Genomic DNA, 24,882 nt, shown 5'->3' on the forward strand with positions numbered 1-24,882 from the left:
GGGCTCAACACGCCCATGCGGGGGTGTCGGGGGTCAACACGCCCGTCCGACGAGGTACCGGGGGCTCAACACGCCTATTCGGTGTCCCGCGGGCTCAACATGCCCGTCCGACGAGGTACCGGGGGCTCAACACGCCCGTCCGACGTGTCCCGCGGGCTCAACACGCCCATGCGGGGGTGTCGGGGGCTCAACACGCCCGCCCGACTCGTCAGGCCGCTAGGGCCCGACTGCCTTGCCAGCTCCACGCCTCCTGCTTATCTAGTAAAAGAGTTGTGGTGGGGGTTGCCTGTTATGGTGGGGGCTGGCAAGCAGTAGGGCATTGCTAGATTTATTATACATTTTCTAATCCCACCCACACAAATTGTCTCATCTCTTTCGACCTTCCACGACCAAGTACTGCCTTTCCCCCGTTACTACTTGGGGACTCAAACACTTCGTTACACTCTCCCATTTCTTTCTAAAAAAATTAAAAGGATAATAAAGAACTCAAAAATACTTTTTCTCTTTAAATTTTTTTTTCTTTTTTTATGCCTTTTTATACACACACAATCTAAGAACTTTTTGTCTGTCAAAAAAAAAAAAAAAAAAAAAAAAAAAAAAAATAGAAATCAACATAAGATACATAAATTAACCAACTTTTGTTTAACAATATCAAAGAATAAAAATAACATCTTAATAGTAATAAAAATCAACAATAACTTCTTAATAATAATAATAATAAAAATCAATAATAACTTTTTAATACTATAAACACAAAATAATAAACAATCAATGTAAGGTTATATCTTCCAGTACTTGGATCCTGTTTGTCGGTCCCTGTACTTCCTAGTACCTTTCCCCAGTCGCTTCACTTTTCTGGTCCGCTGCTTCCTGTCTCTTTGCCTCTTCTTCGTTGTTTTCTCCGTTGAAGATGGATCTCTGGGTTGGGTTGAGTTGGGTACCGTGATGGTCATTGTATCCTCGTCCAAACGTCCTGCCTCTCCTGAGAAGGTTACCTCTCTGGCATCGAGCGATGTTTGCTGCTTTAGGGTTGGTCTGTCTGAGGATGCCGTATGTCCCCCGAGCACTTCAATTGGCTTCCCCAGTTGAATAACTGTTGTTCGGTGCTGTAGGTTGACCTGGTCTTCTGCTTCCTTGAGGTCAAGGGACTCACTGTCGTGTATTGATAGGACGGCCCAGTCTGTCCCCAGTTCTTCCTGGATGTTGGAGGGTTGATGTTTGGGTTCTCCTGTGGTCACTTCCTCTATGATTTCCTCTAGGTCCTTTAGAGTCAGAAGCCTATCCTCTTCCTGAAGACACAATTCCAATGTTGCGGCGGCATTGTTGCCTTCTTCCTCATCTTCTGACGATGAGATTTCCATATAACGTTCCTCCATTTTAATCATCGGTTTTCTTGGAGATGGCCCTTCTGTATTTTTTATTTCTATTACCTGTAACTCAGGTTTGGGTGGATCGGCGTCTGTCGGAGTCTGGGAGGGATTGGGCACGAACATCGGTGAGGTGCTACGTACTATTTTCTTTCGACCCTTCTTCACTGGTGGGGCTTTAACTCCAGGGATATGGGGAGGTGGTTTTTGGTGAGATTGCAGTTTGCAGCTCTTCAGCTCCTCCGCAATTACTCCCCTTAACCAGGGGATGTCACTTTGTGTGAAAGTGATTGTGCGGTCAGCTGTGCAGGCCTCAGCGGTTATACACAAAAATACTCCGCAGTCCACTGTGTTATATTGTTTGGGGCCTGCCTTCCCCAGCAGTTTCCACTTCTTGGTTAGTAGAATTTCGTGTCTTTTGTTCAGTGCTTCCGCACTTAAGTATTCTGTCAATTTCTCTATGGCTGCGGTGTGGTCCCCATGGATGCTGTTGAAAACGGTAATTTGTTTTGTTCGCATGTCTACTGTTATTAATACCCAGTGTCGAATGTTCTCTACAAAATAGGGCACCAAGAGCATCTCGAAACGAAAAATGTCTACCTTCTTAGTCCACCTGGCGACTGCACTGTACTTCTCGGAGAGAACTTTCTTCATAAAGTTGGTGCTGTACACAAAGATGGTGGGCCATTGGGACCTGGTTCCCCTCACTTGTAGTAAGTTAAGGTAAGCCGTAATTACCTTATCGCTAATTCTCTCGTTGTTAACGATCGCCGCATAATCCTCACTGGTTAGCTCCATTGATGTTACTTGTAGTAGCTCCGGAATTGAGACTGACTGTATTTCGTCTATGCTAGTTTTAATCAATCCTAGATTATCAGTTTCAGGTCTGGACAGGAATGTTCTTATCTGTTAATGCCACGATAAACCAGATGCCACTAGTTAAACAAAGTTTATATACTTTAAATTGATTTGAATACTTTCTGTTTTCTTTTTGCTCCATTTTTTGTTTTTGTTTTTGTTTTTTTGTTTGATTTTTTTTACGTGGATTTCAAATCTTTGACATGTATTTTCACATGCTTGCTATTTTTATTGACTTCGACTACTACCGGTGAGAGGATTTTGGTAATAATGTGGGGACCTGTATATTTTGGTAGAAGTTTGGCATTAATTGACTGTTCCGCTGAGGAAAGGTGTCTTTCTCTACAATAGACTGGTTCTCCGACTTTCGGTTTGTACGGGCGTCGGCGTAGGTTGTAATAGTGTCTTTGGTTATCATAGGACCTTTCGAGATTCCTTCTTACCAAACCATAGATGGTTTTCATTTCCGGTGGTAGTGATGTAGGCTCCGTAGATTCCCCGTAAAATTCTGGTAGCGTCAACATTTTTGGAGTCCTTAGTTCTCGACCGAAGTTCAAATAGGCGGGTGAGAATCCTGTAGACGAATGTGTGGCTGTGTTCATAGCGAACATAAACTCCGGAAGTAAAACATCCCATTTCTTCTGTGATTCTTCCAGGTATTGTGCTATCATTGTTTCTATAACTTTGTTTATCCGTTCTACGGGATTTGCCTGCGGTGTATAGGGGGGAGTGAACTTATGTCTTATTCCTAGTTCATCTGATAGCTGAGAAAACAATTGGCTAGTGTATTGGGTGCCGTTATCGGAAATTAAAATTTCAGGGGTCCCAAAGCGTAAGATAACCCTTTCCTTAAACGCTTGCCACACTGTTTTGGCGGTGGCTGATCTAACTGCAACACATTCAATCCATTTAGTAAATGAGTCCTGGAACATCACTAGGTACTTGTTGCCTTTGGTCGATCTTGGAAAGGGACCAACGAGGTCCGTGCTTACCGTTGTCCATGGATCGGAAATATTTCTAAACTGCATTTCCCCTTGTTTTAAATGTGTCGGATGCTTGAACATTTGACACTTGTGACATTTCCGGACGTATTTTGAAATGTCTCTTAACATTCCCGGCCAGTAATACACTCGGTTAACTCTCTCTATTGTTTTAGCTATGCCTAGGTGTCCTGCTGTTGCCTTATCATGATTGTCTATGAGGATTTCCTGTATCTTTTCCCGTGATATACAGAGTTTCCAAGGTGAAGTGGTAGTTTGGTTATTCCTTCCCACATTATTCCAAATGTGCTTATACAATTTTTCATCTTCAATTTTATATCGTAAGTATTTATCAGGCCACTTTTTAACTTTTTGTATTGTATGATAGTACCAATCCTTTTGTACTCCATCTTCTGATGTTTTTGGGATATTGTCTGTGGTAGAGAGGGCTTCAATTACAGTCTGTGAATATGGAATACGTGACAGGGCGTCTGCCACTTTGTTTAATGAACCTTTACGATATTCTACCTCAAAATCAAACTGTTGTAATTCGAGAACCCACCTGGCTATTCTTCCGGAGGGACTCTTGAGATTATGTAACCATTTTAAGGCTTGATTAAGGCTTGGTGATCGGTAATTGCAACAACATGATAACCTTCGATATATGGTCGGTATTTTCTCAAGGCGTATAATACAGCGAGACATTCTTTTTCTGTAGTAGAATATGGGCGCTCATGAGGCTGAAGACTCCTACTGGAAAAAGCTATTACGTGTTCCTGATTTCCGTACTTTTGAAATAAAGTTGTCCCTAACCCGAAGTCTGAAGCATCAGTTTGTATATAAAACTGTTTGGAGAAGTCTGGACAGGATAAAATTGGTGATTTTGCTAAGAGGGACTTGATTACTTCGAAAGATTTATTTTCCATTTCAGACCAATTCCACTTAACGTTCTTTCTAAGTAGACGATTTATTGGTGCTGCCAGTTTAGAGTATTCAGGGACGAACCTCCTATACCATCCGGCAAGTCCCAAGAAACTTCTCAATTCTCTTATCGTGGTTGGAGCAGGGAAATCTATAATATACTTGATTTTATCTGCATCGGTTAATATTCCTTCGGAGTTTACCACATGGCCTAAGTACTTTAATTCTGTTTGTCCAAATTTACATTTTTCTAGGTTGAGACGAAGATTTGCCTTCCTAAGTTTTGTAAACACTTTGGCCAAATTTTCTATGTGTTCCTTAAGAGTTTTTCCCAAAACAATGATGTCATCCAGATATGCAAATGCTATTTGCTCTAAATCTGGGCCCAGGACTGTGTCGAGGAGACGCTGAAAGGTTGCGGGAGCAGAGTGTAGTCCAAAGGGCATAACCTTAAACTGGAAAAGTCCTCTTGAGGGGGCGGTAAATGCGGTTAAGGGACGGCTTTCTTCTTTTAACGGAACTTGCCAGTAACCATCTTTGAGGTCAATGCTAGAAATATAATTAGCTTCCTTTAATCTGTCGAGGATAGCGAGGACCTGTGGCAAGGGATAAGCGTCTTTGATGGTGCACATATTTACCGCTCTTAAGTCTACACAAAAACGGTATTTTCCTGATGGTTTCTTTACCAAAACCACTGGAGAACTCCAGGGACTTACAGCTGGCTCAATGACTCGAGCTTCAAGCATTTTGTCTATTTCTTCGTTTATGATTTTCTGCATTGCTGGGTTCTTAGGACCATATCGATGTTTTATGGGCTGAACCCCGGGTTTCAATCGTAGCACATGTTCTACAAGGTGAGTTGGGCCCGTAATTCTTTCGAATTTTGGTAATTCTTGAGCGAGAAACTCATTGATTTCCTGTTCCTCTTTATCTGATAAAGTTTTTATTGCTGAGAGGTGTTTTTCTCTTTCTCCTCGTTGGTTTACGGGTTCGTCTGATCCCCAGCTCACTTCGTTTTTGAGGATGTCTATTTTTAGTCCCAAATTCCTCATGGCCTCTAATCCAATAACTAACTCGGACGTGAGACCTGGTAACACATATACTTCTAGAGGGAATTTATGCCCATTTATTTTACAGTCCATACGATATGACCTTTTTACTGGTATACGAGTCCCATTGGCTACTCTTGCATAATGTTCATCTTCTTCTCTTGATTGTAGTCCCATTTTTAAAAAGTTACTTGCGGTGTTGTTACTTATATAACTTTTACTAGCACCAGTGTCCAGGAGCGCCTTAATGGAGATATTACCTATTTCTATACTAATATATATTCTGTTATCACCTTCAGTGCTTGTTTCTCCGGGTATTGACAATTTGTCTGGTAAAGACTGACAGGGGTCCAAGTATTGGTTAATCACGGACTCGGGGTGCCCCCTTTTCTCCAAGTCCTTTGGTAGTTTACCGCTTCCGTACAAGTACATGTATTAGTTGGTCCGTCTTCCCTGCAAAACCTGCACGTGATCTTTTTTGGTAGTCTACAATCGCGAGCAAAATGACCTGTTTTACCGCAATTCCAACAGGTACCATTGGTTTCTCGGTCTGTACTTTCCTGGGGACGCGGATTTTTCTTTCTTGTAGGAGGATAATTCCCTTGTGGTCTGGGTAAAGGGACTCTTCTCTGTTGATACGCTACTTCTGTGTACATAGCCTGAGCTGGATCATTAGGTGGGCTATAGCTAGCTGCGGCCTGTTTTATAGCCTCATACTCACTTGCTGCTTGGATCAGCTCTGGAAGTGTAGTTATGTTATTCCTTAACCCGTATAGCTTATATTCCGGTAACATATTCTCAAATATTTGGTTAAACTGTTGGACCGGGGAATACCTTCCATGCCGTCGCATTAGTGTCTGAATAGCCACCGTATAATCTTTGAAACTTTCATTTTGACCCTGGGTCCTACCTCTAATTTCGATATCTAATTTTTCTCTAAACCTCCTCGGTAGGAACTGTAGTTCAAAGCACTTCAAAAATTCGTCCCAAGTATTCCACATGGATTTAGAATTACGGTACCACAGGAGTGCTTTCCCTTTTAATAGTTCAGGTAAAGCTACAAGGAGATGTTCCGAATTAGTATTATATGCTTCTTTGAGCTCATTCAGTCTTTCAAGGAATAGCATTACATCTCTATCGCCATCATAATTCAAGTTCCTTTTCCGTACCATATTGCATATACTTGTGCTATCACTGGAGGGCAAAGAGCTTGAGTTTTGTTCCGAAGTGCTGGGATAATTGACTCTAGGTGCTGGAGTAATGTTTAATTGATATTCTCCTTTTAGGAATTGACTAAGGATCTTTCGTTGTTCCTTTACGGTGTCAGCGGAGGGAAGGTGAAATTTTGTTCAATTCTTCAATTAGTTCGTCTTTCTTTAACTGATAAATCCACGAGATCCGAGTCACAGTCTGACATTTTTGAAACAAGTTTTAGAGATTTCACAATTTTCATATAACTAGCAGAAACAAATCTTAAAGTTCTTAAGTTTATGTGTGTTAATATTATAGGGGCAATGTCCTATAATGTTCTTACGTACCAATAATAATGTTCTTATATGTACAACCAGTGTTTCATTATAAATCTAATATATACAACTAATCACAATCTAAACCAGTGTTTCAAAAAAATTTTAACAGTTTTTTTGTTAAATAAATTTAGCAAACACAATGTCTCACAAACTGCACCCAAAATACTTGCACCCAGTCCCTGTTCGGGCGCCAAAATATGTAAAGGGGTTTTCCCCTCTCTCACTAAACACTTCTATCCCGCGGGAAAACCCACCTCCGCACTAGTATTTCGTAAGGGGATTCTATCCTGGGTCACTAAAGTAAAATGAGAAACACAGCTTAAGTGAAACACTGGTCTGCTTTATTACATCTATCCCCAGTCTATGTACACTATATACAAATGAGCTCTGATTCCTTAATTCTAATATTTACAACTTGGTGTTCCCTTGAGAACTCCCGCACTGGACCTGGAGCTGGATGGCCGAGCTGGGTATCGAACCACGATCTCGTCAGGTGCAGTCCTGGGATCGACTGGTAGCCCCCGTAAGCTCCTTAACCTGCATTGAAGTGCTCGAGGTCTAGTAGCAGGCTTCGGAGATCAGCATAGCAGTCATGAATCTATGGTCCCCGGTTGAAACAGCGGCGTATGATGTCCCCTAGCTCCGTGTCCTCTCGACTGGCTGGCAGACCATCACATCCAAAATCACGACTCCTAGGAGTACTTCTGATCAGGTAGCTATCCTGCATCAGAATGAATCTGAAAACATACAAACTCTCTTTATATGTATCAGATAACATGTGGAAGGAGTGGGGGGCCATCCCCATACAACCACATCTGTTATTATTGACATCGGTGGCTCAACTCGCCCTTTCGATGTTCCGCGGGCTCAACATGCCCCTGCGGAGATGCCGGTAGCTCAACACGCCCGTCCGACGAGGTACCGGGGGGGTCAACACGCCCGTCCGGTGTCCCGCGGGCTCAACACGCCCATGCGGGGGTGTCGGGGGTCAACACGCCCGTCCGACGAGGTACCGGGGGCTCAACACGCCCATTCGGTGTCCCGCGGGCTCAACACGCCCGTCCGACGAGGTACCGGGGGCTCAACACGCCCGTCCGGTGTCCCGCGGGCTCAACACGCCCATGCGGGGGTGTCGGGGGCTCAACACGCCCGCCCGACTCGTCAGGCCGCTAGGGCCCGACTGCCTTGCCAGCTCCACGCCTTCTGCTTATCTAGTAAAAGAGTTGTGGTGGGGGTTGCCTGTTATGGTGGGGGCTGGCAAGCAGTAGGGCATTGCTAGATTTATTATACATTTTCTAATCCCACCCACACAAATTGTCTCATCTCTTTCGACCTTCCACGACCAAGTACTGCCTTTCCCCCGTTACTACTTGGGGACTCAAACACTTCGTTACACTCTCCCATTTCTTTCTAAAAAAATTAAAAGGATAATAAAGAACTCAAAAATACTTTTTCTCTTTAAATTTTTTTTTCTTTTTTTATGTCTTTTTATACACACACAATCTAAGAACTTTTTGTCTGTCAAAAAAAAAAAAAAAAAAAAAAAATAGAAATCAACATAAGATACATAAATTAACCAACTTTTGTTTAACAATATCAAAGAATAAAAATAACATCTTAATAGTAATAAAAATCAACAATAACTTCTTAATAATAATAATAATAAAAATCAATAATAACTTTTTAATACTATAAACACAAAATAATAAACAATCAATGTAAGGTTATATCTTCCAGTACTTGGATCCTGTTTGTCGGTCCCTGTACTTCCTAGTACCTTTCCCCAGTCGCTTCACTTTTCTGGTCCGCTGCTTCCTGTCTCTTTGCCTCTTCTTCGTTGTTTTCTCCGTTGAAGATGGATCTCTGGGTTGGGTTGAGTTGGGTACCGTGATGGTCATTGTATCCTCGTCCAAACGTCCTGCCTCTCCTGAGAAGGTTACCTCTCTGGCATCGAGCGATGTTTGCTGCTTTAGGGTTGGTCTGTCTGAGGATGCCGTATGTCCCCCGAGCACTTCAATTGGCTTCCCCAGTTGAATAACTGTTGTTCGGTGCTGTAGGTTGACCTGGTCTTCTGCTTCCTTGAGGTCAAGGGACTCACTGTCGTGTATTGATAGGACGGCCCAGTCTGTCCCCAGTTCTTCCTGGATGTTGGAGGGTTGATGTTTGGGTTCTCCTGTGGTCACTTCCTCTATGATTTCCTCTAGGTCCTTTAGAGTCAGAAGCCTATCCTCTTCCTGAAGACACAATTCCAATGTTGCGGCGGCATTGTTGCCTTCTTCCTCATCTTCTGACGATGAGATTTCCATATAACGTTCCTCCATTTTAATCATCGGTTTTCTTGGAGATGGCCCTTCTGTATTTTTTATTTCTATTACCTGTAACTCAGGTTTGGGTGGATCGGCGTCTGTCGGAGTCTGGGAGGGATTGGGCACGAACATCGGTGAGGTGCTACGTACTATTTTCTTTCGACCCTTCTTCACTGGTGGGGCTTTAACTCCAGGGATATGGGGAGGTGGTTTTTGGTGAGATTGCAGTTTGCAGCTCTTCAGCTCCTCCGCAATTACTCCCCTTAACCAGGGGATGTCACTTTGTGTGAAAGTGATTGTGCGGTCAGCTGTGCAGGCCTCAGCGGTTATACACAAAAATACTCCGCAGTCCACTGTGTTATATTGTTTGGGGCCTGCCTTCCCCAGCAGTTTCCACTTCTTGGTTAGTAGAATTTCGTGTCTTTTGTTCAGTGCTTCCGCACTTAAGTATTCTGTCAATTTCTCTATGGCTGCGGTGTGGTCCCCATGGATGCTGTCGAAAACGGTAATTTGTTTTGTTCGCATGTCTACTGTTATTAATACCCAGTGTCGAATGTTCTCTACAAAATAGGGCACCAAGAGCATCTCGAAACGAAAAATGTCTACCTTCTTAGTCCACCTGGCGACTGCACTGTACTTCTCGGAGAGAACTTTCTTCATAAAGTTGGTGCTGTACACAAAGATGGTGGGCCATTGGGACCTGGTTCCCCTCACTTGTAGTAAGTTAAGGTAAGCCGTAATTACCTTATCGCTAATTCTCTCGTTGTTAACGATCGCCACATAATCCTCACTGGTTAGCTCCATTGATGTTACTTGTAGTAGCTCCGGAATTGAGACTGACTGTATTTCGTCTATGCTAGTTTTAATCAATCCTAGATTATCAGTTTCAGGTCTGCACAGGAATGTTCTTATCTGTTAATGCCACGATAAACCAGATGCCACTAGTTAAACAAAGTTTAGGCCTATACTTTAAATTGATTTGAATACTTTCTGTTTTCTTTTTGCTCCATTTTTTGTTTTTGTTTTTGTTTTTTTGTTTGATTTTTTTTACGTGGATTTCAAATCTTTGACATGTATTTTCACATGCTTGCTATTTTTATTGACTTCGACTACTACCGGTGAGAGGATTTTGGTAATAATGTGGGGACCTGTATATTTTGGTAGAAGTTTGGCATTAATTGACTGTTCCGCTGAGGAAAGGTGTCTTTCTCTACAATAGACTGGTTCTCCGACTTTCGGTTTGTACGGGCGTCGGCGTAGGTTGTAATAGTGTCTTTGGTTATCATAGGACCTTTCGAGATTCCTTCTTACCAAACCATAGATGGTTTTCATTTCCGGTGGTAGTGATGTAGGCTCCGTAGATTCCCCGTAAAATTCTGGTAGCGTCAACATTTTTGGAGTCCTTAGTTCTCGACCGAAGTTCAAATAGGTGGGTGAGAATCCTGTAGACGAATGTGTGGCTGTGTTCATAGCGAACATAAACTCCGGAAGTAAAACATCCCATTTCTTCTGTGATTCTTCCAGGTATTGTGCTATCATTGTTTCTATAACTTTGTTTATCCGTTCTACGGGATTTGCCTGCGGTGTATAGGGGGGAGTGAACTTATGTCTTATTCCTAGTTCATCTGATAGCTGAGAAAACAATTGGCTAGTGTATTGGGTGCCGTTATCGGAAATTAAAATTTCAGGGGTCCCAAAGCGTAAGATAACCCTTTCCTTAAACGCTTGCCCCACTGTTTTGGCGGTGGCTGATCTAACTGCAACACATTCAATCCATTTAGTAAATGAGTCCTGGAACATCACTAGGTACTTGTTGCCTTTGGTCGATCTTGGAAAGGGACCAACGAGGTCCGTGCTTACCGTTGTCCATGGACCGGAAATATTTCTAAATTGCATTTCCCCTTGTTTTAAATGTGTCGGATGCTTGAACATTTGACACTTGTGACATTTCCGGACGTATTTTGAAATGTCTCTTAACATTCCCGGCCAGTAATACACTCGGTTAACTCTCTCTATTGTTTTAGCTATGCCTAGGTGTCCTGCTGTTGCCTTATCATGATTGTCTATGAGGATTTCCTGTATCTTTTCCCGTGATATACAGAGTTTCCAAGGTGAAGTGGTAGTTTGGTTATTCCTTCCCACATTATTCCAAATGTGCTTATACAATTTTTCATCTTCAATTTTATATCGTAAGTATTTATCAGGCCACTTTTTAACTTTTTGTATTTTATGATAGTACCAATCCTTTTGTACTCCATCTTCTGATGTTTTTGGGATATTGTCTGTGGTAGAGAGGGCTTCAATTACAGTCTGTGAATATGGAATACGTGACAGGGCGTCTGCCACTTTGTTTAATGAACCTTTACGATATTCTACCTCAAAATCAAACTGTTGTAATTCGAGAACCCACCTGGCTATTCTTCCGGAGGGACTCTTGAGATTATGTAACCATTTTAAGGCTTGATTAAGGCTTGGTGATCGGTAATTGCAACAACATGATAACCTTCGATATATGGTCGGTATTTTCTCAAGGCGTATAATACAGCGAGACATTCTTTTTCTGTAGTAGAATATGGGCGCTCATGAGGCTGAAGACTCCTACTGGAAAAAGCTATTACGTGTTCCTGATTTCCGTACTTTTGAAATAAAGTTGTCCCTAACCCGAAGTCTGAAGCATCAGTTTGTATATAAAACTGTTTGGAGAAGTCTGGACAGGATAAAATTGGTGATTTTGCTAAGAGGGACTTGATTACTTCGAAAGATTTATTTTCCATTTCAGACCAATTCCACTTAACGTTCTTTCTAAGTAGACGATTTATTGGTGCTGCCAGTTTAGAGTATTCAGGGACGAACCTCCTATACCATCCGGCAAGTCCCAAGAAACTTCTCAATTCTCTTATCGTGGTTGGAGCAGGGAAATCTATAATATACTTGATTTTATCTGCATCGGTTAATATTCCTTCGGAGTTTACCACATGGCCTAAGTACTTTAATTCTGTTTGTCCAAATTTACATTTTTCTAGGTTGAGACGAAGATTTGCCTTCCTAAGTTTTGTAAACACTTTGGCCAAATTTTCTATGTGTTCCTTAAGAGTTTTTCCCAAAACAATGATGTCATCCAGATATGCAAATGCTATTTGCTCTAAATCTGGGCCCAGGACTGTGTCGAGGAGACGCTGAAAGGTTGCGGGAGCAGAGTGTAGTCCAAAGGGCATAACCTTAAACAGGAAAAGTCCTCTTGAGGGGGCGGTAAATGCGGTTAAGGGACGGCTTTCTTCTTTTAACGGAACTTGCCAGTAACCATCTTTGAGGTCAATGCTAGAAATATAATTAGCTTCCTTTAATCTGTCGAGGATAGCGAGGACCTGTGGCAAGGGATAAGCGTCTTTGACGGTGCACATATTTACCGCTCTTAAGTCTACACAAAAACGGTATTTTCCTGATGGTTTCTTTACCAAAACCACTGGAGAACTCCAGGGACTTACAGCTGGCTCAATGACTCGAGCTTCAAGCATTTTGTCTATTTCTTCGTTTATGATTTTCTGCATTGCTGGGTTCTTAGGACCATATCGATGTTTTATGGGCTGAACCCCGGGTTTCAATCGTAGCACATGTTCTACAAGGTGAGTTGGGCCCGTAATTCTTTCGAATTTTGGTAATTCTTGAGCGAGAAACTCATTGATTTCCTGTTCCTCTTTATCTGATAAAGTTTTTATTGCTGAGAGGTGTTTTTCTCTTTCTCCTCGTTGGTTTACGGGTTCGTCTGATCCCCAGCTCACTTCGTTTTTGAGGATGTCTATTTTTAGTCCCAAATTCCTCATGGCCTCTAATCCAATAACTAACTCGGACGTGAGACCTGGTAACACATATACTTCTAGAGGGAATTTATGCCCATTTATTTTACAGTCCATACGATATGACCTTTTTACTGGTATACGAGTCCCATTGGCTACTCTTGCATAATGTTCATCTTCTTCTCTTGATTGTAGTCCCATTTTTAAAAAGTTACTTGCGGTGTTGTTACTTATATAACTTTTACTAGCACCAGTGTCCAGGAGCGCCTTAATGGAGATATTACCTATTTCTATACTAATATATATTCTGTTATCACCTTCAGTGCTTGTTTCTCCGGGTATTGACAATTTGTCTGGTAAAGACTGACAGGGGTCCAAGTATTGGTTAATCACGGACTCGGGGTGCCCCCTTTTCTCCAAGTCCTTTGGTAGTTTACCGCTTCCGTACAAGTACATGTATTAGTTGGTCCGTCTTCCCTGCAAAACCTGCACGTGATCTTTTTTGGTAGTCTACAATCGCGAGCAAAATGACCTGTTTTACCGCAATTCCAACAGGTACCATTGGTTTCTCGGTCTGTACTTTCCTGGGGACGCGGATTTTTCTTTCTTGTAGGAGGATAATTCCCTTGTGGTCTGGGTAAAGGGACTCTTCTCTGTTGATACGCTACTTCTGTGTACATAGCCTGAGCTGGATCATTAGGTGGGCTATAGCTAGCTGCGGCCTGTTTTATAGCCTCATACTCACTTGCTGCTTGGATCAGCTCTGGAAGTGTAGTTATGTTATTCCTTAACCCGTATAGCTTATATTCCGGTAACATATTCTCAAATATTTGGTTAAACTGTTGGACCGGGGAATACCTTCCATGCCGTCGCATTAGTGTCTGAATAGCCACCGTATAATCTTTGAAACTTTCATTTTGACCCTGGGTCCTACCTCTAATTTCGATATCTAATTTTTCTCTAAACCTCCTCGGTAGGAACTGTAGTTCAAAGCACTTCAAAAATTCGTCCCAAGTATTCCACATGGATTTAGAATTACGGTACCACAGGAGTGCTTTCCCTTTTAATAGTTCAGGTAAAGCTACAAGGAGATGTTCCGAATTAGTATTATATGCTTCTTTGAGCTCATTCAGTCTTTCAAGGAATAGCATTACATCTCTATCGCCATCATAATTCAAGTTCCTTTTCCGTACCATATTGCATATACTTGTGCTATCACTGGAGGGCAAAGAGCTTGAGTTTTGTTCCGAAGTGCTGGGATAATTGACTCTAGGTGCTGGAGTAATGTTTAATTGATATTCTCCTTTTAGGAATTGACTAAGGATCTTTCGTTGTTCCTTTACGGTGTCAGCGGAGGGAAGGTGAAATTTTGTTCAATTCTTCAATTAGTTCGTCTTTCTTTAACTGATAAATCCACGAGATCCGAGTCACAGTCTGACATTTTTGAAACAAGTTTTAGAGATTTCACAATTTTCATATAACTAGCAGAAACAAATCTTAAAGTTCTTAAGTTTATGTGTGTTAATATTATAGGGGCAATGTCCTATAATGTTCTTACGTACCAATAATAATGTTCTTATATGTACAACCAGTGTTTCATTATAAATCTAATATATACAACTAATCACAATCTAAACCAGTGTTTCAAAAAAATTTTAACAGTTTTTTTGTTAAATAAATTTAGCAAACACAATGTCTCACAAACTGCACCCAAAATACTTGCACCCAGTCCCTGTTCGGGCGCCAAAATATGTAAAGGGGTTTTCCCCTCTCTCACTAAACACTTCTATCCCGCGGGAAAACCCACCTCCGCACTAGTATTTCGTAAGGGGATTCTATCCTGGGTCACTAAAGTAAAATGAGAAACACAGTTTAAGTGAAACACTGGTCTGCTTTATTACATCTATCCCCAGTCTATGTACACTATATACAAATGAGCTCTGATTCCTTAATTCTAATATTTACAACTTGGTGTTCCCTTGAGAACTCCCGCACTGGACCTGGAGCTGGATGGCCGAGCTGGGTATCGAACCACGATCTCGTCAGGTGCAGTCCTGGGATCGACTGGTAGCCCCCGTAAGCTCCTTAACCTGCATTGAAGTGCTCGAGGTCTAGTAGCAGGCTTCGGAGATCAGCATAGCAGTCATGACTCTATGGTCCCCGGTTGAAACAGCGGCGTATGATGTCCCCTAGCTCCGTGTCCTCTCGACTGGCTGGCAGACCATCACATCCAAAATCACGACTCCTAGGAGTACTTCTGATCAGGTAGCTATCCTGCATCAGAATGAATCTGAAAACATACAAACTCTCTTTATATGTATCAGATAACATGTGGAAGGAGTGGGGGGCCATCCCCATACAACCACATCTGTTATTATTGACATCGGTGGCTCAACACGCCCTTTCGATGTTCCGCGGGCTCAACATGCCCCTGCGGAGATGCCGGTAGCTCAACACGCCCGTCCGACGAGGTACCGGGGGGGTCAACACGCCCGTCCGGTGTCCCGCGGGCTCAACACGCCCATGCGGGGGTGTCGGGGGTCAACACGCCCGTCCGACGAGGTACCGGGGGCTCAACACGCCCGTCCGGTGTCCCGCGGGCTCAACACACCCATGCGGGAGTGTCGGGGGCTCAGCACGCCCGTCCGACGAGGTACCGGGGGCTCAACACGCCCATGCGGGGGTGCCGGGGGCTCAACACGCCCGTCCGGTGTCCCGCGGGCTCAACACGCCCATGCGGGGATGTCGGGGGCTCAACACGCCCGTCCGACGAAGTACCGGGGGCTCAACACGCCCGTCCGGTGTCCCGCGGGCTCAACACGCCCATGCGGGGGTGTCGGGGACTCAACACGCTCGTCCGACGAGGTACCGGGCGCTCAACAAGCCCGTCTGGTGTCCCGCGGGATCAACACGCCCATGCGGGGGTGCCGGGGGCTCAACACGCCCGTCCGGTGTCCCGCGGGCTCAACATGCCCATGCGGGGATGTCGGGGGCTCAACACGCCCGTCCGACGAAGTACCGGGGGCTCAACACGCCCGTCCGGTGTCCCGCGGGCTCAACACGCCCATGCGGGGGTGTCAGGGACTCAACACGCTCGTCCGACGAGGTACCGGGCGCTCAACAAGCCCGTCCGGTGTCCCGCGGGCTCAACACGCCAATGCGGGGGTTATGGGGGCTCAACACGCCCGTCCGACTAGGTACCGGGGGCTCAACACGCCCATGCGGGGGTGCCGGGGGCTCAACACGCCCATGCGAGGGTGTCGGGGGCTCAACACGCCCGTCCAACGAGGTACCGGGGGCTCTACACGCCCGTCCGGTGTCCCGCGGGCTCAACACGCCCATGCGGGGGTGTCGGGGGCTCAACACGCCCGTCCGACGAGGTACCGGGGGCTCAACACGCCCGTCCGGTGTCCCGCGGGCTCAACACGCCCATGCAGGGGTGTCGGGGGCTCAGCACGCCCCTCCGACGAGGTACCGGGGGCTCAACACGCCCATGCGGGGGTGCCGGGGGCTCAACACGCCCGTCCGGTGTCCCGCGGGCTCAACACGCCCATGCGGGGGTGTCAGGGGCTCAACACGCCCGTCCGACGAGGTACCGGGGGCTCAATACGCCCGTCCGGTGTCCCGCGGGCTCAACACGCCCATGCGGGGGTGTCGGGGGCTCAGCACGCCCGTCCGGCGAGGTACCGAGGGCTCAACACGCCCATGCGGGGGTGCCGGGGGCTCAACACGCCCGTCCGGTGTCCCGCGGGCTCAACACGCCCATGCGGGGGTGTCGGGGGCTCAACACGCCCGTCCGACGAGGTACCGGGGGCTCAACACGCCCGTTCGGTGTCCCGCGGGCTCAACACGCCCGTTCGGTGTCCCGCGGGCTCAACACGCCCATGCGGGGGTGTCGGGTTCTCAACACGCTCATCCGACGAGGTATTGGGGGCTCAACACGCCCGTCCGACGAGGTACCGGGGGCTCAACACGCCCGTCCGGTGTTCCGCGGGCTCATCACGCCCATGCGGGGGTGTCGGGGGCTCAATACGCCCGTCCGACGAGGTAACGGGGGCTCAACACGCCCGTCCGGTGTCCCGCGGGCTCAACACGCCCATGCGGGGGTGTCGGGGGCTCAACACGCCCGCCCGACTCGTCAGGCCGCTAGGGCCCGACTGCCTTGCCAGCTCCACGCCTTCTGCTTATCTAGTAAAAGAGTTGTGGTGGGGGTTGCCTGTTATGGTGGGGGCTGGCAAGCAGTAGGGCATTGCTAGATTTATTATACATTTTTTTATCCCAACCACACAAATTGTCCCATCTCTTTCGACCTTCCACGACCAAGTACTGCCTTTCCCCCGTTACTACTTGTGGACTCAAACACTTCGTTACAATATATATATACTACATATACATATATATATATATATATATATAAATATTGAGATGTAAGTACACTACCACATCAGTGACAACAGTGGCTAGGGCCCACTACCAATCACCGCATCGTTGCTTGTATTGCCTCTCTTTTCGTGTAACGACTAATTATGGAGGATATAAGATGTAAGTCAGGCGGTTACTTTCTTTTTCACAGGGTTGGAAAAGGATAATACTAGTTTTATTAATGAACACTGAGAGCGCCAGCTACTGGGCCAACCTGTCTCATTTATAACCGCTCCACCCCCGCACCCAGCCCATCCAGTTTATAGACATGTCCGCTTATCAGTGAACCAGTTAATTGTCTCTGGCCGATTGATGCTTCCCAATTGAGAAACTTTTTAGTACCTTGACAAAGTGATTTAGTCATTTGTTTAACATTCAACAGACTTCATTACTTAATTATATAAATTATTACTATTTATAATTATATGCAATAATTGGTAACAAATCACGGACATTTCAGCATTGGAGTGTTACAGTCTGTCCTCTTGCTTGTTTCTAAAAAAGAGATATTAAGCTTAAATTGTAATGACATTCACAATCGAACGATCTAGCTCCGGTAAACCGTGTCTGGTTATTGGAAGCTATAAGTATAGAGAATCACACGTACTGGCTAGTGGTGATGTCGCATGGAGGTGTCTCGGAAGTACGTGCAAGGCGTCAGTAAAAACAAACACTGATCGTACTTCTATACTGGTACACAAGGACGTTCACACGGGGCGGCATCCTCAAACATATCGCAACGTGTCCCCTGCTCATACTCAGACCAGGAAAACATCTACGGAACCACTGTCACCTGTAGATTCTCGTGACCTGCCATTCTCACCCTTAATCTCACAACAGATAAATAAGATTAGGTGTATAGAGAGAGCCGTACAGACTGAGGAAGAATGCCTAAAGTCTAAAGATGACCTTTTAGACAGAATCGCTGAGCTTACACAGCGACAATCATCTCTAATTGATAAAATTCAGAGTCTCCAGCTCGAGCTAGAAGCAGAGAAGATCGCTGCGAGATCTCGCTCGAGTCCGGAGGTGGTAAACGTGGCAGTAGGATGCGAGCCAGCAAAAAAATTGGATTTCACTATGCAGACGGACTTGTTTATTCCAATGTGTGAGCAATGTCCTGTATTAGAACAAAAGATCTGTCAGGCCCAGAGTATGTTTGAGAAACTGCATTTCAGATTTTCGGAATTGCATGTAAAATATAATGATTTACGAGAATCACATGAGCAGCTTCTCTATATGCAAGGTACTGAAACCAGAAATGACGACAGTTTGGTAAATAGGCCCTTGGAAATTCACCCTGATGTGCCTGTTACTATTGTTCAATGTACTTGGATCGAAAGATGACACATCGATAGCAAACCGTAAGAATTGCTCTGGGTGGCAAACAACACCAAACCGAAAAAACAAAAATTGCAGTAAGAAAAACTACAATATTGAACAAAAAATATCTAAAATAAAACTACCTCAAATTAGTAGTAAATCAAATAAGGAACAAAATACAAACAAAGGACATATCCGCTTAAAATTAGCCAAACATATCCATATTTATGGGGACAGTCACGCCAAGGGATTATCTCAATACATGCAAGAAAAATTACCGAGAAGCACAAATGTGTTTGTTTGTTCTAATCCTAGTGCCACCTCTGATATTATTATTAACAATGCAAGTGACATGTCGAAGGACTTAACAAAAGGAGATATTGCTATTCTGATTACTGGAACAAATGATCTGTCAAGGTGTTCGCCAGGAAACTCTCAACCAGCATTAGCACTGGCTGATCAAATAAAGAATTTTGTCAGTCTTAACAGTCACACAAATTGGATTGTGGTTTCACTCCCGCACCGGCACGACATGCCATATCATTGCCATACTAACCAAGAAATAAAGCATGTAAAATAATAAACTTGATAGCTTCGCAACAAACTGTTTTAAGTTAATACAGTTACATGGTCTAAGGCGGGTGCACTTTACTCGACACGGTCTCCACCTCAACAGGACGGGGAAGAGAATTCTCTCCAACTGGATTCTGAAAGCGATACTGTCTGGCGATGGTGCGGTGTTATCTCCTAGAAATAGCCACACTAAAGAACCCTCATCACACCTGAACATCATGGATCTTCGATCTCCATTACAATCTCTTAATTCTTTGGTCGGCCTGCCCAACTTGTCTCCCCGTTGCTGCGCCGATGACCCTCGGGATGTTTGTGCTGATGTTGCTGCGGAGACGGCAACTACTGGAGATGATAGAAGAAACGACGCAGTGAACCAAAAGCGGAGATGTGCATCCGGTCCGGCTCTCGACATGGAGTCCCTAGTTGAGTATTCGACATTATTTTGTAAAAAGATTGTGCCTAGTGATGTTAATGGTGTGTTAAGTGCTAAAAGTGATCCAGCCATTCCTATAATCGTACAACCACGTTTTTTAGAAAAAGGCATCAAAGAAATGTGTCCTCCTTAAAATATATAAACACTGATAACTCATATGTTAGCAATATTTATGATAAAAATGTAATTGGCAATCGCTGCAAGGTCTTGCATCTCAACATACAGTACATAAGGGAAAAAGCTGATGCCCTTGATATTTTGCTTTTAAATGAGAAACCCCAGGTTCTCATAATAACTGAACATGGGTTAAAAAATCATGAAATAAATTATATGAATTTTTGTGGTTATAGGTTAGTTACAAGTTATACACCATAAATCAGGCGGAGTGCTTATATACTGCAAAAATCAAATTAAACATAAAGTCTTTGATCTGCACTCCTTAGCCGAAGAAATGAATTTTGAAATTGCAGGTGCTAAATTCTTCTTTGAACAATCGCTTGAAATTGACATTTTGTGGTGTATACCGCTCCCCAAGTGGTAATTGTAGAGATTTTACACACGTAACTGCAGAATTCTTTCAGAGATTTGTACTCTTCAATAAAACCAACACTGTTATCACTGGCGATATAAATATTGATTGGTTGGCTGGTTCAAGTGCGCGAGATGAGATGCAGGACCTTCTTGCCTCCTCTAACTTAAGACAGCTAGTTAACTCCCCAACTCGAGTGGATCCTATTGCTGGTCGCCAATCATTGCTGGACTGGGTCATGACTGACATAGTCGACGAAGATGTAAGTGTTGATGTCTTGGGTACTGGGTTATCTGACCATTTCGCTCAGCTAGTCTCTATATCCATGAGCCTCCTGAAGGAGCCCGTACCGGTTCCGTGTATTAGGCGCTGTCTAACATCCAGTAACTTGACTACTCTGAACTTCATATTAAGTCAGGAGACTTGGGACGCTATCGATGTTACCGAGCCAGTAGATGAGCAGTTTAATTCTTTCATAAGTGTTATTAATTATGCTCTTGATTTTGCTTGCCCTAAAAAACAAATACGCAAAGGTCGAAGAAACCAGGATAAAGGATGGGTAACAACAGGTATTAAAGTGTCAAGTCAAACAATGAAAACATTACATGAAAATTTAAAATTGGATAACAGTGATGCGAATAAAGCTCATTATAAAAAGTATAAGAACGTATATTCTAAAACAATTAAGCAGGCTAAAGCTAACTATTTAAAAAACATACTATCGCAATCAACTAATAAAAGCAAGGATGCATGGAAGCTAATAAAGGAAAAGTACAATAGTAGCAATGCTAATAATAACATTTCTGTACGTATCAACGACAGAATAGAATCAGATAAACAGGTAGTATGTAATATATTGAATAACCATTTTGTATCAATTGGAGCTAATTTAAATGTAAAATCAACTGAACCACCACTTAATAATGATCATTTCTTGGCGAGATTGGAATATCCCTTCTTCTTACATCCTGTGAGCCCTGCTGAGGTTGTAAATGCCATCAAAATATTAAAAAATAAGAATTCAAGTGGAGCTGATGATATATCCAATAGATTATTGAAGTCTTGTTCATATGCAATATGTAAACCCCTGTCTGTTATAATAAGCTCTTCTTTCCAGCAAGCTACTTTTCCATCTTTACTAAAAACTAGTTTAGTGATACCTGTATTCAAAGGAGGGGACAGTACGTCTCTTGACTGTTACCGACCAATTACACAAATTTCAAGTCTAAGTAAAGTATTTGAACTTATTTTTTTAAATAGATTATCACCGTACTTGCTCACAAATAATATTCTAACAGACAAGCAGTTACAATTCTAACTCAACACGCCCGTCCGGTGTCCCGCGGGCTCAACACGCCCATGCGGGGGTGTCGGGGGTCAACACGCCCGTCCGACGAGGTACCGGGGGCTCAACACGCCCATTCGGTGTCCCGCGGGCTCAACACGCCCGTCCGACGAGGTACCGGGGGCTCAACACGCCCGTCCGGTGTCCCGCGGGCTCAACACGCCCATGCGGGGGTGTCGGGGGCTCAACACGCCCGCCCGACTCGTCAGGCCGCTAGGGCCCGACTGCCTTGCCAGCTCCACGCCTTCTGCTTATCTAGTAAAAGAGTTGTGGTGGGGGTTGCCTGTTATGGTGGGGGCTGGCAAGCAGTAGGGCATTGCTAGATTTATTATACATTTTCTAATCCCACCCACACAAATTGTCTCATCTCTTTCGACCTTCCACGACCAAGTACTGCCTTTCCCCCGTTACTACTTGGGGACTCAAACACTTCGTTACACTCTCCCATTTCTTTCTAAAAAAATTAAAAGGATAATAAAGAACTCAAAAATACTTTTTCTCTTTAAATTTTTTTTTCTTTTTTTATGTCTTTTTATACACACACAATCTAAGAACTTTTTGTCTGTCAAAAAAAAAAAAAAAAAAAAAAATAGAAATCAACATAAGATACATAAATTAACCAACTTTTGTTTAACAATATCAAAGAATAAAAATAACATCTTAATAGTAATAAAAATCAACAATAACTTCTTAATAATAATAATAATAAAAATCAATAATAACTTTTTAATACTATAAACACAAAATAATAAACAATCAATGTAAGGTTATATCTTCCAGTACTTGGATCCTGTTTGTCGGTCCCTGTACTTCCTAGTACCTTTCCCCAGTCGCTTCACTTTTCTGGTCCGCTGCTTCCTGTCTCTTTGCCTCTTCTTCGTTGTTTTCTCCGTTGAAGATGGATCTCTGGGTTGGGTTGAGTTGGGTACCGTGATGGTCATTGTATCCTCGTCCAAACGTCCTGCCTCTCCTGAGAAGGTTACCTCTCTGGCATCGAGCGATGTTTGCTGCTTTAGGGTTGGTCTGTCTGAGGATGCCGTATGTCCCCCGAGCACTTCAATTGGCTTCCCCAGTTGAATAACTGTTGTTCGGTGCTGTAGGTTGACCTGGTCTTCTGCTTCCTTGAGGTCAAGGGACTCACTGTCGTGTATTGATAGGACGGCCCAGTCTGTCCCCAGTTCTTCCTGGATGTTGGAGGGTTGATGTTTGGGTTCTCCTGTGGTCACTTCCTCTATGATTTCCTCTAGGTCCTTTAGAGTCAGAAGCCTATCCTCTTCCTGAAGACACAATTCCAATGTTGCGGCGGCATTGTTGCCTTCTTCCTCATCTTCTGACGATGAGATTTCCATATAACGTTCCTCCATTTTAATCATCGGTTTTCTTGGAGATGGCCCTTCTGTATTTTTTATTTCTATTACCTGTAACTCAGGTTTGGGTGGATCGGCGTCTGTCGGAGTCTGGGAGGGATTGGGCACGAACATCGGTGAGGTGCTACGTACTATTTTCTTTCGACCCTTCTTCACTGGTGGGGCTTTAACTCCAGGGATATGGGGAGGTGGTTTTTGGTGAGATTGCAGTTTGCAGCTCTTCAGCTCCTCCGCAATTACTCCCCTTAACCAGGGGATGTCACTTTGTGTGAAAGTGATTGTGCGGTCAGCTGTGCAGGCCTCAGCGGTTATACACAAAAATACTCCGCAGTCCACTGTGTTATATTGTTTGGGGCCTGCCTTCCCCAGCAGTTTCCACTTCTTGGTTAGTAGAATTTCGTGTCTTTTGTTCAGTGCTTCCGCACTTAAGTATTCTGTCAATTTCTCTATGGCTGCGGTGTGGTCCCCATGGATGCTGTCGAAAACGGTAATTTGTTTTGTTCGCATGTCTACTGTTATTAATACCCAGTGTCGAATGTTCTCTACAAAATAGGGCACCAAGAGCATCTCGAAACGAAAAATGTCTACCTTCTTAGTCCACCTGGCGACTGCACTGTACTTCTCGGAGAGAACTTTCTTCATAAAGTTGGTGCTGTACACAAAGATGGTGGGCCATTGGGACCTGGTTCCCCTCACTTGTAGTAAGTTAAGGTAAGCCGTAATTACCTTATCGCTAATTCTCTCGTTGTTAACGATCGCCACATAATCCTCACTGGTTAGCTCCATTGATGTTACTTGTAGTAGCTCCGGAATTGAGACTGACTGTATTTCGTCTATGCTAGTTTTAATCAATCCTAGATTATCAGTTTCAGGTCTGCACAGGAATGTTCTTATCTGTTAATGCCACGATAAACCAGATGCCACTAGTTAAACAAAGTTTAGGCCTATACTTTAAATTGATTTGAATACTTTCTGTTTTCTTTTTGCTCCATTTTTTGTTTTTGTTTTTGTTTTTTTGTTTGATTTTTTTTACGTGGATTTCAAATCTTTGACATGTATTTTCACATGCTTGCTATTTTTATTGACTTCGACTACTACCGGTGAGAGGATTTTGGTAATAATGTGGGGACCTGTATATTTTGGTAGAAGTTTGGCATTAATTGACTGTTCCGCTGAGGAAAGGTGTCTTTCTCTACAATAGACTGGTTCTCCGACTTTCGGTTTGTACGGGCGTCGGCGTAGGTTGTAATAGTGTCTTTGGTTATCATAGGACCTTTCGAGATTCCTTCTTACCAAACCATAGATGGTTTTCATTTCCGGTGGTAGTGATGTAGGCTCCGTAGATTCCCCGTAAAATTCTGGTAGCGTCAACATTTTTGGAGTCCTTAGTTCTCGACCGAAGTTCAAATAGGCGGGTGAGAATCCTGTAGACGAATGTGTGGCTGTGTTCATAGCGAACATAAACTCCGGAAGTAAAACATCCCATTTCTTCTGTGATTCTTCCAGGTATTGTGCTATCATTGTTTCTATAACTTTGTTTATCCGTTCTACGGGATTTGCCTGCGGTGTATAGGGGGGAGTGAACTTATGTCTTATTCCTAGTTCATCTGATAGCTGAGAAAACAATTGGCTAGTGTATTGGGTGCCGTTATCGGAAATTAAAATTTCAGGGGTCCCAAAGCGTAAGATAACCCTTTCCTTAAACGCTTGCCCCACTGTTTTGGCGGTGGCTGATCTAACTGCAACACATTCAATCCATTTAGTAAATGAGTCCTGGAACATCACTAGGTACTTGTTGCCTTTGGTCGATCTTGGAAAGGGACCAACGAGGTCCGTGCTTACCGTTGTCCATGGACCGGAAATATTTCTAAATTGCATTTCCCCTTGTTTTAAATGTGTCGGATGCTTGAACATTTGACACTTGTGACATTTCCGGACGTATTTTGAAATGTCTCTTAACATTCCCGGCCAGTAATACACTCGGTTAACTCTCTCTATTGTTTTAGCTATGCCTAGGTGTCCTGCTGTTGCCTTATCATGATTGTCTATGAGGATTTCCTGTATCTTTTCCCGTGATATACAGAGT

The sequence above is a fragment of the Homalodisca vitripennis genome, chromosome 4, assembly GCF_021130785.1.
Source record: "Homalodisca vitripennis isolate AUS2020 chromosome 4, UT_GWSS_2.1, whole genome shotgun sequence".
Classification (NCBI taxonomy): domain Eukaryota; kingdom Metazoa; phylum Arthropoda; class Insecta; order Hemiptera; family Cicadellidae; genus Homalodisca; species Homalodisca vitripennis.